Below are 14865 nucleotides of genomic sequence, written 5' to 3' on the forward strand. Positions count from 1 at the left end.
CTGGTGACTTTCAAAACACTAATAGACTATATCTACATTGGCGAGATTTTGCGCAAATACTTTTAACTCAAGAGTTTTTGCATTAAAATATTTGTGCAAGAGAGCATCTACACTGGCATGTTCTTTTGCGCAAAAGCATCCATACCAGTGTAGACTGTCTCTTGTGCAAGAAAGCTCTGATGGCCATTTTAGCCATAGGGCTTTCTTGCATAAGAAATTCATGTTGCCTGTCTACACTGGCCTCTTGCGCAAGAGGGCTTATTCCTGAGCGGAAGCATCATAGTTCTTGCGCAAGAAGCACTGATTTCACACATTAGAATGTCAGTGTTCTTGCGCAAGAACTCCCCACCAGTGTAGACAGGCAGCATGTTTTTGTACAAAAGCTGCTACTTTTGCATAAAATCATGCCAATGTAGACACAGCCTATAGGTATAAGAGCCACCTATTCATTCCAGGTCCCTCAAGAGGTGGAAGTTTCCTGGCAATAAAATCTTCCAAGTGGTTACCTGGTACTAGACTTAAATAAGCACAGGGTGGATTCTGACAAAAACAGCAGCTACCCACTTGAAGAAAGAAGAATTACAGGAAAAGAAGCTAATGGTACTTTTGAGCCATATGGATACCCAAGCTCCAGACTGAAATAATGGAAGAAGCATCTTAACATCTTCAATGGCCAGTTTACTTTTATGGGAAGGAAAAACAAAAACTAAAAACCAAAACAAAATCAACCCATTTATCCATCTTGTTGTGGAGAAAAAGACAACCAGAGAAATTTAATCCAAATTGGTCAGAGGTAGTCCTGGAGAGTTTGCCTTCTAGAAAAACAGTGATTGTTTTGGGAAGAAGCTTGTTTCTCAGGTGGGTGCTACAGGGCTGTCCTTTGGCTAATAAGATTTACTTTTGAGCATGGTCCTCTAATGCTCAGATAATTTTTATACTTGAGCTAAAAGCTTAGGCCTTGCCTACATTGAAGTTGTGTCAGTAAAGGCAGCTTTTGGTGGCAAAACAGTAGAGCAGTGGTCTCCAACCTTTTTACACCGAAGATCTTTTAAATCTCAGAACAGGTGAAGATCTACCACCCCACCCTTCCTTGAAGCCCCGCCCTCTCTTCTCCTCCTGTCCACTTACTATCCCCAGCCCTTACTTACACATTGATAAACTGTTTATTTTTAAATTATACGATATATAAAATTAAAGTCATGTGTTTATAGTTATGAAATAAATGGTCTGTTTTTTATTCATGCTTTTCAAATCTAAAATGAAGCATTTATAATTATACATTTTGTGGGGATAGAGTTCCTCGGCTGGGGGCAGGGGAGAGGGAACAGGGTGCTGGAAGATCAGAGGACAGGGTTCTGCAGCAGGGGATAAAATGCCAGTGGGGACAGAGTTCGGGGAGTGGGGACGGGAATAGAGACAGGGTTCTGTAGCTCGGAACAGGGGAGCGGGGACAGGGTTCTGTAGCTGGGAAGTGGGGTGCTAGTGGAGGCAGAGTCCCCTGCATCTGCCTCCTCCCAGGATACTCCCAACCCCCGAGGGAAACCAGCGCGTGCCTGCCCCGGGACCAACCACCCGCGCAGAGAAGCCCCACGCGCACGTGCCTGCCCTGGGGCCGACCCAGCACAGGGAACCTCCGCCCGCACTTGCCCTGGTGCCAACCCCCTCGCCCCAGCGCAGGGAAACCCCATGCGCGCCTGCCCCGGGGCCGACCCCCCCGCCAGGAAACCCCACACATGCCTCCCCTGGGGCTGACTCGCCCCTCCTGTGCGGTGCAGGGAGCCGATGCTCCCTCCCGCAGTACACCCAGCAGAGCAGCTAGCGCACTTCTGGAATCGCCGGACTTCTGTTTATCCCCGGGAAGCCGACACTACCTCTATTTTCACCTGAGGTAAGTAGTGGGGCTTCGAGGGTGGGAGGGAAATGGGGGTGGGGTGGACAGGACACCTCGTGATGGACTGGTTGAGGCCTCGCGTTCGACTTGTTGGTGACCACGGCAGTAGAGGCATACATATTGCAATGCCACTTTTGGTGACAAAATTAGCCTGTTTCAGCAATAAAATAAAACCACCTTTGACAGGGCGTACTCACCCCACACTGAACAGGAGGAGGTTAACTCAGCCCTGAACAGAATCAGCCACACCCCCTGTATCTTACTGGGCATGCTCAGGCAGCACTACTATAATAGGAAGCAGCTCAGCACATTTGGGTCTGTCAGCTGGAGGGAGAGGACGTGCTGAGTCAGATCCTTACAAGCCCTATCAACTACTTTTTGAGGTAAAGTTTTAGCAACAAAGTGCCAAAGTAGACAACCATACTTGGTTTTGCCACCATAAATGGCCTCCAGGAGGCATCCACAATGCCCATCCAAACTGATCTGGTCACAGTTCAAACTCCACTGCCCTGTATCTAGGTAAACTAACTTCTGCCCCGCCCCTTTTGAAGCCCTATCAATTTCTAAAATGCTTCTTCCTGTTTACTGTGTAGAGAGCTCACATTCCTTATTCTCAGAGATCATGGTGACTCCACATGGCAAACGATCTGCCACTTGGACCAATGTAGAGCTGTTAGATCTGTCAATATTTGGAGAGAGGAGACTAGTCCCAGCTGCACTCCAGCTATAGGAATTTCAATATCTGGGAGCAGATTTTTGCGGCTTGTATGAAAAGGGATATGATTAGGGTTGTTAAATATCGAGTAATTGATAATTAAGTAGTCTATGCATTTTTTACTGACTATTCAATTACTCAATAGGCACCTCTGCCTTTGAAGTGTAGCAACAGCCTTAGGGCTGTTGCTGCATTTCAAAAGTGAAAGTGTCGCCTGGGGTCAGCTGGGCACTCCCCAGATGACTTTGGGCTCCATGTGGCACAGCTACTTTGAAACACCAGGTGGAGCCCAGCATCAGGCCCCAGGCTCCACACACCACTGCTGCTTTGAAGTAACCGCTCCTTTGCCCACCTCCTTGCTGCCTCTGATAACGGCAGCAAGGGGAGGAAACAACTAGTCAACTAGCCTAATCGACAATGAGATAAGCATTTGCTTACTGGATAGGAGATTAGTCATTCACATCCCTAGATATGATCAGGGCACAGTACAGTTCAGAGCTAAGATCAAGGAGCTAAGGCCAGGTGTGCCAGAAAGCAAGGGAGGCAAATGTATCACTCATGCGGCACCAAAGGCCTGCTATTCTATAAGGAGTTGAATACTATCAGCAACAGTGACCCCACCCTCCATCACCAAGAGTCCTGTGGAGTCTTTCAGCTGCCCCAAGCACTGCTAAAGTGGCCCTAGCACAAAAAGATGAGGTTCTGGAGTTAGACTGTGGAGCTGCCAGGTGGTCAGGCCAGTCGAGAACTTTTCTCCACTTTGGAGGGGTCTAGCCAGTCCCAGCACTCCCATGAGTAAGAAGCAGAAGAGGAGAGCCTGGAAAGTTTTTTTTTTTTTTAAAGCGAGTGTGGTGTGCTTGATTACATGATGGGTGAATGGATAGAAATAGACAAAGCTAGATGTGTTCCACTGTACTGCTTAGCTGCACATGGAAGTGTCCAGCACACAGGAACAGGTGTGTTGATGCTGTGATTTTATGAGAATCCTCCAGACAGATTTTTGAGAAAAATTCCTTGAGGCATTTTGCAATCCTTTGCTGAAGGTTACTTGGCAGAGCTGCTTTGTACCTTTTGTTCACTAGGAAACGGTCCTGTGCCATTCTACAACCACTTGTGGAAGGACCAAAGTAGCACACAGGCAAGCAGCATAGAGACTGAGTTGGAATCGTCAAGCGTGCATCAGATGCATCATTTGCTTCCCTGGTTACTCTCAAGCAGGGTAGGTCTGCTCCAACGACCCCTGCCTGTGAAAAGGGGCTGGAGAATTTACAATATGTCCTGAGTCACCTACACCACACCCCTTACAAAAGCACCACTGCCATTGAAGCCAGGTAGACCACCACCTCCCAGCTAAACTAGCCATGCCTGTGATGTTTCCTTGCCAAGAGACAATGAAGGAGAAAGGGCTTAGTGTGCTAAACTATAATGAGTCAATGCTGCACATGAACATTCCTGCTCTAAGATTTCTGCATCCTGGTTGGAGCAGCTCCTGCTTGTGGGATAACTGTGGCCACTGTAGCAGCTCCTGCCTGTAGTGGGACAAAGCACCGTAGAGGCAGTGGCTGCTCCAGCTCCTACCGGTTAAATCTTCACATCCCTATTTTAACTTAACCAATTTAGTGGGTTCCCAAAGGGAAGGAGCCCAGCCAGAGCAGCTCCCAGCCATGCCAGCACTTTGGGACTGCCAGCTACCAGCCTCTGCCTGTGCCACAGCAGTCTGGGACATGTTGATGGGGAACTGCTCCCAGGTGCTGGTTAATGGTAGACACCAACGGGTAAATGCTTACAGATAAGTGATTACCTGTTGAAAGCCTTCAGCAGTAGGGATGTTATTTTTTCTATCAACCACTGCTTAGGTAGGTGTGTGATTAGTTTGAAGCCCTCCATCACACCAACTCCTGGCAAGACCTTCTCTGTTCTACTGTTAAACTCCAGCTTCACGACTGCCGAGGGTTTCTCTGCTATTTTACACCACCTCACCCAGCTTCTGATTTGAGCATATAACCCACCAACCATACACTGATTAGTCTCAAGGCATTTACTCCTTTAAGTCTCCAGACAGGCAACTTAATTGCTCTGCAGCTGTTCATAGCTTTCCTAAGAGGCAGAAGAGTGAAAACCAGCTTGTTTCTCAAAACCTTGTGATAGGCTGTGAACTGGCAAACATTTTTATGTACATTTATTTTACTTCAGCTTCAGAAAGTTCTCTTCAGGATCAGAGCTTAAAAAAATGCATGTTTTGAGAACGTGAAAGATACAGATTCTGCATGATTTGGTTGCATGATTTGGTAGCATTAGCTTCCCTGCTGTCAGGGAAAGAACTGCCAAATAAATATGCAAGTTAAATTTCCAAGCCCGCTTATTACTAGGGATGTTAGCAATTAGTCGACTACCTGATAAGCTTAAGCTTATCGACTACTCACTCTCTCCCTCTTCCCCCCCCCCACTTAAGAGGCAGCAAGAGGAGTGGGGGGGGGGGGGGAGAGAAGAAAACAGGAACTGGGCTGGGGGGGAGCTGGCTTAAAAGCCAGTTCCCCCCCCCAACACCATCTCTGCAGTGCCACCCTGCCTCTCCCCGGGACAGGAGAGGCTGCTGGAAAGCAGCCCCTAGTCATGGTGGCCCAGGCTAGCTGCCACACTCAGGGGCTGCTCTGGCACCAGCCCCTGCATGCAGCAGACAGGGCTATCTGCCACAAACAGGGAACCAAGCAGTCCCAGCTCATGCTGGTCTGGGATGCTGCACCTCTGCGTTTTAAATGGAGTAAGAGCCCAACAGTTTCACTACATTTAATATACAGAACCGCAGCACAGGATGGCTCCAGGAGAAAGCACGAGCCGGGACTGCTCAATCCCTGCTCATGCCAGCTCCCGGAGCTACTCCCTGGCTGTGGCTCTGCGGAGCAGTCCTTATTGACTAATCACATAGCCAATACAATTTGTATCAGCTACACAATTAGCCAGATAACAGCAATTTAACATCCTTACTACGTGGCGTTTTCTTAACCTCTGTCATTTTTGTAAAAATGTATTAAGCTACCTAAAATACTATATTAGATTAATTTTTAATAGTTAAGCCAAGGAACTGTACGCAAAGAAGTTCAGGCATCTACATAGATACAGTATCAACACTCCCAGAACTACTTTTCAGATTCACATACTACAGCTCAACCACTAGAGGGAGTAATCTAGCTAAGTCTGTTCTGTAGGAAGTGTTCTAATTCTAAAGAGAATCCTTTTCTATATTGATACAGTGCCTGAAAAAAATTAAATAGACCTGTTAGCCAGATGTGCCCCCACACCAGAGCACCCTCCACAAAAATCTAAGGCAATACCAGCCTCTCTTTCATTCTAATAGCTGGGATTTCCACAACAGTATTGTACCTGGGTTCTGCCTCTTGAATTTGTAGAAATGGAGGGGAGAAGAGGAAGATAATAGTTTTGCTGTATGAAATTAGACAAAGAGCTCCTAAAGGTGGTTAGAATAAAATAGAACTGTGGAAGATTGACAAACTCTTTTCTGGGACCTCCACTGCCTTTCCTTGCTGCAGCTCACACATTTCCTCCCAACCCAAGAAGCAGAAATGTAAGTATGTTCCTACCAAAGTCACAGCTGTGAAAATATGGTCTCAGACAATTTTATCTGGCTATTGTAGGGGTGCTGCCTTCAGAGCTGGGTGGCCTGAAAGCAATGGCTAATGGCCAGGTACCCCCAGCTCTGAAAGCAACACAGAAGTGAGGGTGGCATGGTATGGGAAGAGGGGTGGTCATTTTTGGGTAGGGGAGCAGGGCTGGCTTTACAGGTGGTGACTGCTAAGTGTGCATAGCCAGCCCAAAGCCCCTGAATATTGGGGATGAGCAAAGCTGCAGGGGGTCTATCTGTGTGCCAGGCTCCAGCTGCAAGTCCTTGCAGGGCTGTGGTGGCACAGGGACCTCCTCTTCCCTGCAATTGCTTCCGTGGCCAGGTCAGACCTAACTTTGAGGCAGTATACAAATAAGGGTGGCAATACCATACCACGTCACCTTCACAGCGTCCAATGGTGGCAGTGCCTTTAGAGATGGTCACCCACCCACCACCAGCAGCACAGAATTACAGAAGGCAATACTGTGAGACTCTCCTCCCCCCAAGAACTCCCTTTTCGGCCAGGACACCCCCCCCAATTACAACACTCATCTGATAATGCCAACCTAAACCCCAGATATATCCAGCTAAGTTGACAAATTTCTTCTGTTCATCTAGCTACTGCCATTAAAAGATTAAAAGTCTCCCATCTTTGTAAGAAGTACACACACTATCATGTTACAGCAGCAGAGACAGCCATAGCAGTGTCACTTCAGCACCTGAAGACTTTTGCTGGAAGTGCTCAAACACTACAGTGAAGAAGGCAGTTTAAAAACCTTGTCAAAAATGACTTGACCTGAGTGAGTATTGTTCATTTTATTCTACTGCAGCTTAGTAAAGCTATAATCAGCAAGAAGCTACAGAAAAAAAAATCTGTAAGCTGCCTCAAATATTTTAAAGAGGGGGTGGGAAAAATATTTTAAATACAACGTCTACATGCTTAGAATCCATTAAGTTTATTTTTGCAGACAGACAAGAAACTTACATGAAAACAAATTCTGAATAAAGTAGTAACCTCCCCCAACTCAGTCTCACTAATGAGACTGAGCAAGACTCTTAATCATATTTAATAATAGTTCCGCCTGCATTTCAACCAGCATGGCAAAAAGTACAGACTGCTTGTGTGAAATGTGTAGTGGACACAAGAGATTTAAGTCATTTCTACATAATACTGTACCTAGTTACAAGTAGCATCCAGATTACTGTAACTTAGGCTTGTTAGCAAGTATTTCTCTAGGTATTCTAGTTGATCCTTTTTGTGTATTTGACTTCAGCTGTGTATGGTCAGCTTCACTGTTTCTGCTGTATAAACACTTCGTTTTTTCTTGAAAAGATATCTGTAAACATTAACAGGAGACCAGGAAAGTTATCTGAAGGAAAACCACCATTTAAAGGGTTATTAGTACCTGGATTTTTCTAAAAGTTTGATTTCAATTGTTTGAAACTATAGGTCTTTAAGACAAGTTAAATTTGTCCAGGAGGCTCTTCAAATCCATGGAATCTTGATGGTGTGATAGAGAACTAATACTACAATGCTTCGTTTATACTGAAATACTGTCATGGTTGCATTCAGTTTTTTCTAGAGATCTAACAATTGCACATCAGTAATAAGGCAGTTAGAACAACTAGTTTTTCATGCCCCACCTCTATTTTTATTTTCCTATTGGACAGTAGAAGCTATCAGCGAGATTGAGCTCTCGTAAAAGACTAAATTCCATGCAGCTAACTCCTCTCTCTTATTGGATAGCTTTGTCATTAAAAACACACTCATTCTGCTCAATACATTTTTGTACACCTTGCACTTACATTCTCAGGTCACAACTTCAGCTTTTCTGTTAAGCACATTAGACCACGAGGTGGCAATAAAGTCGTAAAAGGAAAAATTATAAACCAAATAGAAGACTTACTCAGCACTGCCCAGATCCTTGAGGGCAGGGGCTCTGGTAGGGTGTGTGTGTGGATGAGTCAAGGCTAGACCTTGGGTATGTGGGAGGACATGGTAGGATGTTGGAAGTGTGGGGGAGGGAGTGTGAAAGTGAGGATTGGTGGGCAAGGGGACCCTTTTCTCTCCCCCCAGTAGGAATGTTAAAATGCATATATTTAGGTAAAGTTGCAGCCACTGAAAATGGCAGCATTTACACACAGAGGGTGCTCCCTTGGAGCCGATGCTTGTGGGAAGCTGCCTTTTTAGCTTAAAACTTGCTCTCTACACATACCAGATACAGCCTGCCACTGCGCCCCCCGCCCCCTCCCCACACACACACCTGCCTCTGACAGAGGCAGCAGCTGGGGGGAGGAGGAGCTACATCTAATCATGAAGGTTAACGGTTAACGGTTAACTGATGAGCCTTGGCTCATCAATTAACCATGTACACTATCACATCCCTGCTCCCCAGATGCCCCGAGCAGCAGGGCTCTTCTCCCTTCCCCCTACGGCTGTGGCCAAGGGTTGGGGGGGCTACTTATCCAGTCTGGTGGCAGGTAAGATGGTGATCCTCAGTTCAGCGAGTCCCTCTTGGTTGCGTGGTTGCCCCCCCCCCTCCCCACAGTGGTCACTCTGCAGTATAGCTTGCCCCTGTGTTCACTACCCCCAGTAGCCACTGGCGGGGGGGGGGGGGAGAAGAGAAGAGAGAAAAGAATGTGTCCTCTGCCTCCTCCCTTTTTGTGTTATGGAAAACAGTCCCATTCTAGGGACTCTTTCCTGGCACAACCAAAACCCAACCTTGCTTTAAGTTAGGATAAGAAGCTGCATACCAAATTTAGTGGCCCTAGCTCTTACCAGTCAGGAATTCTTGAACAAACAGACTCACAAATATACACAGATGGACTCTAGAATATATATAGTGAGGAAAAGAATGCAATCACTCTCCTTGGGCAGTGAGAGCGTGCTGCTGTACTATCTTGATGAAGAGGTAGAATGAATGGAAGTGTGTTTTTAATCAGTGTTTTTTCTCAATCAAGAACTCTTATAAAAGCATGCCTTCATCTACTTCATGATCAGCACCATTCAACCAATACTTTGGCAAAATGCTGAGAGTCAAAAAGCAAAGGTTTGAACAGTTAGAAATCAACTTCTTGTCCCCAGCTACTGGATAAGTGAAGTTAGCAGAAAAGCTTGATCCTTTGAGATTTTGTAGCTAAGAAAAAGAAGAATCTGACAAGTTACTGCAAGATGCAAAAAAGACTGAAAAGTCAAGGCTAAACTAAGCTCCAGAAACATAAGAGACAACCATCAGCCAGCAAGGATATAGGACTCATGCTGTTCTGGTTGTTGAAGAAGGAGGTCAAACAAGTAAAATTAAAATGCATACAGCTTATACCTTAAGACAGTGGCCACCAACCAGTAGATCGGGATCTACTGGTAGATCTTGGAGCCTCTGACAGGTGATCTTGACTGGTTTGGCCAAGAGGCGGCCAAGAGGCTACCAAGTGCAACACTTCAGCTGCCTCCTTTCCCCACTGTTGCACATCTCCTGCCCTTTGCCTGGGAGCTGTTTCCCCTCTCCCACCCTGTATTCTATCTCCACAGAACAGAGGGGGTGGAATACATCAGGACCTGGGATAGATGGAGTTTGCAGGCTCCTTTTGAGAGAGGTGCAGGGGTGAGCCTTCCTTATCCCCACTGCACCACCATACAGGAGCCACCTGTGGTAAGCAGTGTCCAGTTGGAGCCTGTATCCTGAATCTGTCCCAGTCATGTACCCCTCTTGCACCCCAAACCCCTTCTCTAGCCCTGAGCCCCCTGAACCCAAACTCCCTTACAGGGTCTGTACCCTGAACCACTAACTGCACCCCAACCCTCTGCCCCTGCCTGATGAAAGGGAGGAAGGATGGGAGAGGGTGAAGGGATACAGTGAGCAGGGGCGGGGCCCTGGAGAAGGGTCACAAAGGAGATGGGGCAAGGGTATTTGGGTTTGAGGTAGATCCTGGATTGCACTTAAATTCAAAAAGTGATCCCATACTTTAAAAGGTTGGAGACCATTGCCTTAAGACATACCTTGGTAGTTTTATGCATCACGTGTATTGTTAGACATCAACTGACTTAATTCAAATGAATATTTTTTTCCTTTTGATAAACACTTCTAGAATGACTGCTGATTTTAATGTCTGTCTCCTGAAATTGAGTGATATTTCATATTAGCAACACCCCTCATGTATTAATCATGTTTTTTAAATAAAACCTTGAAAATATGTAGTCCATGTTTAATTACAAGGGAGGGTTCTCTCAATTCCTTCCAGTTTAAATCATAGGAAAGTCTATTTTTACCAGTACCATTTTGGATTATGTTATATGGCCCATTAAAGTACTTACGCTATAAAAGCAGTATTTCTGAGGAGTTGTTAGACTTATTCTTGGCCCCCTTGTTTCTCGCCTCCTCCACCTACCCTCTCGTATTCCTTCAGCTGTCAGCTTCATCCACTATCTCTATCTATACTAACAATAATAACTAGGTCTTTATTACCAAACACAAACTATCCTCATGTAACAAAAAGAGGTATCAACTATCTTTCCAGAACCATAGTGGGTGGAAAAATTGTAGTTTGAAATTTACTGTGAGGTCAACCATGGGCATGGATGTAATGCAGACCTCACTTAACTATACTGGGAAAATGCTACAAACACCTCATCTCCATTTAGGATTTTAATGCAAGATAACCAGTGTAAATTAGTTATCCTGCAGAAAAAACAACACATCTGTGTCAATGAAGACAAAGCACGTTGTTGTTTTGTCTCAGACACTGACACTTGAATGTCAGCCCATCTTCCAGACGCTGCCCAGATATGTACCCAAGGAATCAGGGCAATTAGTCTAAGCTGCCGTCCATCCCACAATGGCTATGCTACTCTTAGTGTGCTAGGTCCAGCGCAGCTAGTACACGTGTGTCTGTCCCTGCTGGAAATTATACCTCAGCAGCTGTGTATATGTATCCTTTGAATACCCCCCCCCCACACACACACACACACACTTTTCCCAGCTTTCCTTCCCATCATACATTTAAACTCTTTACCTTCAAGTTTATGTAACTCTGCCACTACCTATTCAGTCAACTTTATTAATATACCAAACACTCCAACTCTTCCAGTAGTGTCAATCTTTGGATCTCATTTGACAATCTCTTCTATTGCCTCTCATATTCATGGAGTGACTCTCCTGAACCCATTACCTGCCCACTGCCTTTTCCTCATTCAAATCCCTTCCTTAAACTATGTATTTTATGTTAAAAAAAAGGAAACTGATTTGTTCTGTATTGTGGCAGACAACACACTAGTGCCACTCACAACCATTTGTTTGCATTTCTCTCATTCAATCTATAGGACACAAGCCTTTTGATGTTGTACGTGTGTATAGAAGGAAAAAAATCCATGCTCCATGTACACTCCAACTGCTATTGCAATAATTAAAAATGTTAAGGCTACATAGTTAACACTGTCACTCAAATATCAAAGAAACTTGCTTCTCTGCTTGTAGGATTAGATAAATACATATATTATTTTAAATGAACAAGCCTATGTAGAGCGGCAATGGGATGGAGCAAAATGAACTGGTCATACTGGTTCTATACGAATAACCATGTAAATCCACAGATCTGCTTTATATCCGCAGCTCATTTTTGCAGAATGGATGTCGATACAAAATTTGTATCCATGCAGGGCTCAAGCTATACCCAGCTCTAACACTTTGTTGTGTAACCTTGGTTAAGACATGTCTCTGCATCCCTGTGTATCCTCATGCGCCTCATCTATCTTGTCTATTTATGTTGCCAGACCTTTGGGCCAGGAACAATCTTACTCTGAGTTTGTTCAGTGCCTCGCACTATGAGGATGTAATCTCAGTTGAATATTGATTGTCCCATGCCACCAACAGAACAAAAGCTTCAGGTGATTAGTCCATCATTTAAGATTAATTGCTTCTGCTGTTTGCAAATAATAATAATAATAATAATTAATAATAATAATAATTTTAAAAAGTAATTTTCATCTAAAGAAGATCTACTGCACATATGCTGCAACAGCTTTTCAATCATTTCAGAGTTTTTTGGTACGCACAGTCCACAAGTATAGCAACAGAACAAATACAGTTCTGAAGGAGCTGCTATGGTCTAACAATAACCTTTGTTATATTGTTCTTAAGAAACTGAAACTGCAGCGATCTGTAGGATCTGCAACCTATGAAAGCACACTGAATTCAAAGGAGTTAAAAGATCAATACAGTCAATAAGCTATTGGGAGAAGGAATAATATTTGATTTTCAAATAGAGTGGAGCCAGTCCCTGTTAAAATAGAGCCATGGAAATCCAAAGCCAAGACTAACACGTTCTAGTCTTATTCATGACATTGTGCCTTGACACTGCAGACATCTCTAAGCAATGCATGATCTCAGGAAATCTATGCTTATGTGGTGCAATACCCAGCCTCAAGCATGAAATGAAGACTGAGGATGGCTCTCTGCCTTCAACATTTGTGTTTGTCAGTCTGATCTTTTCTCAAGAGCATTTTAAGTTTTTCAAAGTATATGAAAGAGTAGTCAAACCAGGTACCAAAAAATATCAAGTTCCTCTATGGCATTCCTAAACAGAGCTTGGTGACAGTGTTAAAAGGCAACCACTACAGTGGAACTAAAAGGAAACATTATTACACCACTGACAACCAAGCAGTTTGACACTGTGTTCATAACTAACACACCAAAATTTGTTCAAAGCCTACTCCAGACATCTATTTATAGCCAGTCAGTCCCTCTCGAATTCCACCCCCCCAGGAAAGTCAAGGGAAGTTTAACAGATGTAATCCTGGGCCCTAAACTGCACAACTGAGAGGAAACTGGAATTCTCATCCAAAGATTACCATGTACAGCAGCAACTGGGCATAGAGATGTGTAGTCAGACTCAAGTGGAAGCCACACAAAGGATTATCCTTATCCCTACATTATTAAGCAAACTTGTTTCAATGGTGTTAATGCAGCATCAGTCCATACACATACACTGGGGACAGTGCAAGATGTTTAGCCCCTTCACCAGTCATCAACTGCCTTAAATAAGTATTCTGCTCAGATGTGACCCTGCACAAGAGCAATGTCATTGATGTTGCTTCTTGTTCATGTTACTGTTTGATAGGTATTTTTATGAACTGAAGACTACGTATTTTCTCTAGAGACGCGAACCAACAATAAAGGACTGAATAGGAGACTCCATAACCCAATAAGAAGGTGTGTGCGCATACATGGAGCATAATGCCAGACAGCTGGCTTCTCTCACACCAGCAGCACCAAGCGCATTAAGGTTTTGGTGAAGCTAGATCTTCCTCCTGGCGCACATGCTGCAGCCCTACCTTTACCATGTATCCCCCTACTCTCCCCCCCCCCCCCGCCCAGATTTCCCTCAGCCTGTAGTAAGAATACAAAACGTAGTGGCATGACAGCCCTGTGGCTATTACAACCCACCCTCCTGCAACATCAAACCACCTTCTCCCCCCCCCCTCCACCTCAATGCGGATTTCAGCAGGGAGGGGAGATAATTCCTCGAGGAAGGAAGAAGCCGAGCAGGGGCAGCTCGGGAATAATCCCGCAGGGTGGGATGATAATCCCTGGGAGGAGCCGCGCGGGGATGAGATGGGGGCGAAAGGAGGCAGCAATGGGGGGCGGGAGGGGACTAACCCCGCTCGGGGAGAACGGAGCGGGAAGGGATAGTCTTCAGGAGACGAGAGGCTGCAGATAACCCAGAGCGGCCAGGAAATCGCTGGGGTCACGGTAGCGGCGAGCGGTCAGTCCGCACCGAGGGGGCAAACCCCGGCTCCAGCGCCACCATGTTCCCCCGCAGGTATGTGGCTCAGGGCGGGCCTGCGGGCGGGCGGCTCACACACGGGGCGGCTCGACCCCCGCCCCCAGGAGGCAAAGGAGCCTCCTCGCAGCGCCGAGGCCAGCTGGCCCCCACTCGTCACAGCCTCCCGAGCAGCGGGCCGCAGGGTCTCCGCAGAGAAGCCAGAACAGCAACAGTTCCTCCCTGCCCCCCGCGCCTGGGAGAAGCCCAGTCCAGCGTCCCGCACCAACCCCGCCGCGTGACGGGGGGGGGCGCTCACCGGCTGGCCCCGGCGCCCTCGCTCCGGCTCCTCCTCAGCGAGCGCAGCGCAGCCCCATCGACACACGCGACTGCTCGGGGTCCTCGGAAAGCCGAGGCAGCGCCTGCCGCCTCTCGTGCTCCCCGTTCCTCCCTCGCGGCGCGCGCGGCCGCAGCCACTATGGCGCGCGAGCGCTACCCGGAGCAGCGGTTGCGCTTCTGCCGAGCGCCCAACGAGCTGCTCTAGCCAGAGAGCGCGAGCGCGCCCCCTCCCGCCAGGCAGGCCCCGCCCCTTTAACTCTTCGGAGCCCGCGTGCCTGGGCCGCCCGCCCCCTCTGCGTGCTCCGCTTGGCGAGCCGGCTCGCTTCGCACTGCGGTGCCGGCAGCTGGTTAAGCGAGCGTCCTGTGCGCAGGCCTGGCCCCTTTAAGGGGAGAGGGTGGATGCTGCCCAGTGGCCGCTGGCGTCTGGCCCGGCTGGGGGCGGCGTGGCTCGGGGGGTGGCGGCAGAGCCACGCCCCTCATTAGGTCGTACAAAAACCTGCTGTGAAGCCCGCTCGGCGTGGCTCATTCGTCCTCGGTTCTGCCTGC

At 46.8% G+C, this 14865-nt stretch overlaps 1 protein-coding gene across 3 annotated transcripts in view; it reads right to left on the reverse strand.

Moving 5' to 3' along the window:
• The window catches only part of PALS2 (protein associated with LIN7 2, MAGUK p55 family member), a 101068-nt gene extending 86630 nt beyond the window's left edge, over window positions 1-14438 (reverse strand). For 2 of the 3 annotated variants that reach the window (XM_075922193.2, XM_075922189.2), the window contains exon 1: window positions 14300-14438. The gene's annotated coding sequence lies outside the window, so the exon portion shown is untranslated. The remainder of the gene's footprint in view (window positions 1-14299) is intronic. The other variant, XM_075922190.2, reaches the window with a different exon arrangement.
• Window positions 14439-14865: the final 427 nt, after the last annotated feature.

Source organism: Pelodiscus sinensis, chromosome 2 (genome assembly GCF_052426305.1).
Source record: "Pelodiscus sinensis isolate ZL-2025 chromosome 2, ASM5242630v1, whole genome shotgun sequence".
In the NCBI taxonomy this organism is placed as follows: Eukaryota; Metazoa; Chordata; order Testudines; family Trionychidae; genus Pelodiscus; species Pelodiscus sinensis.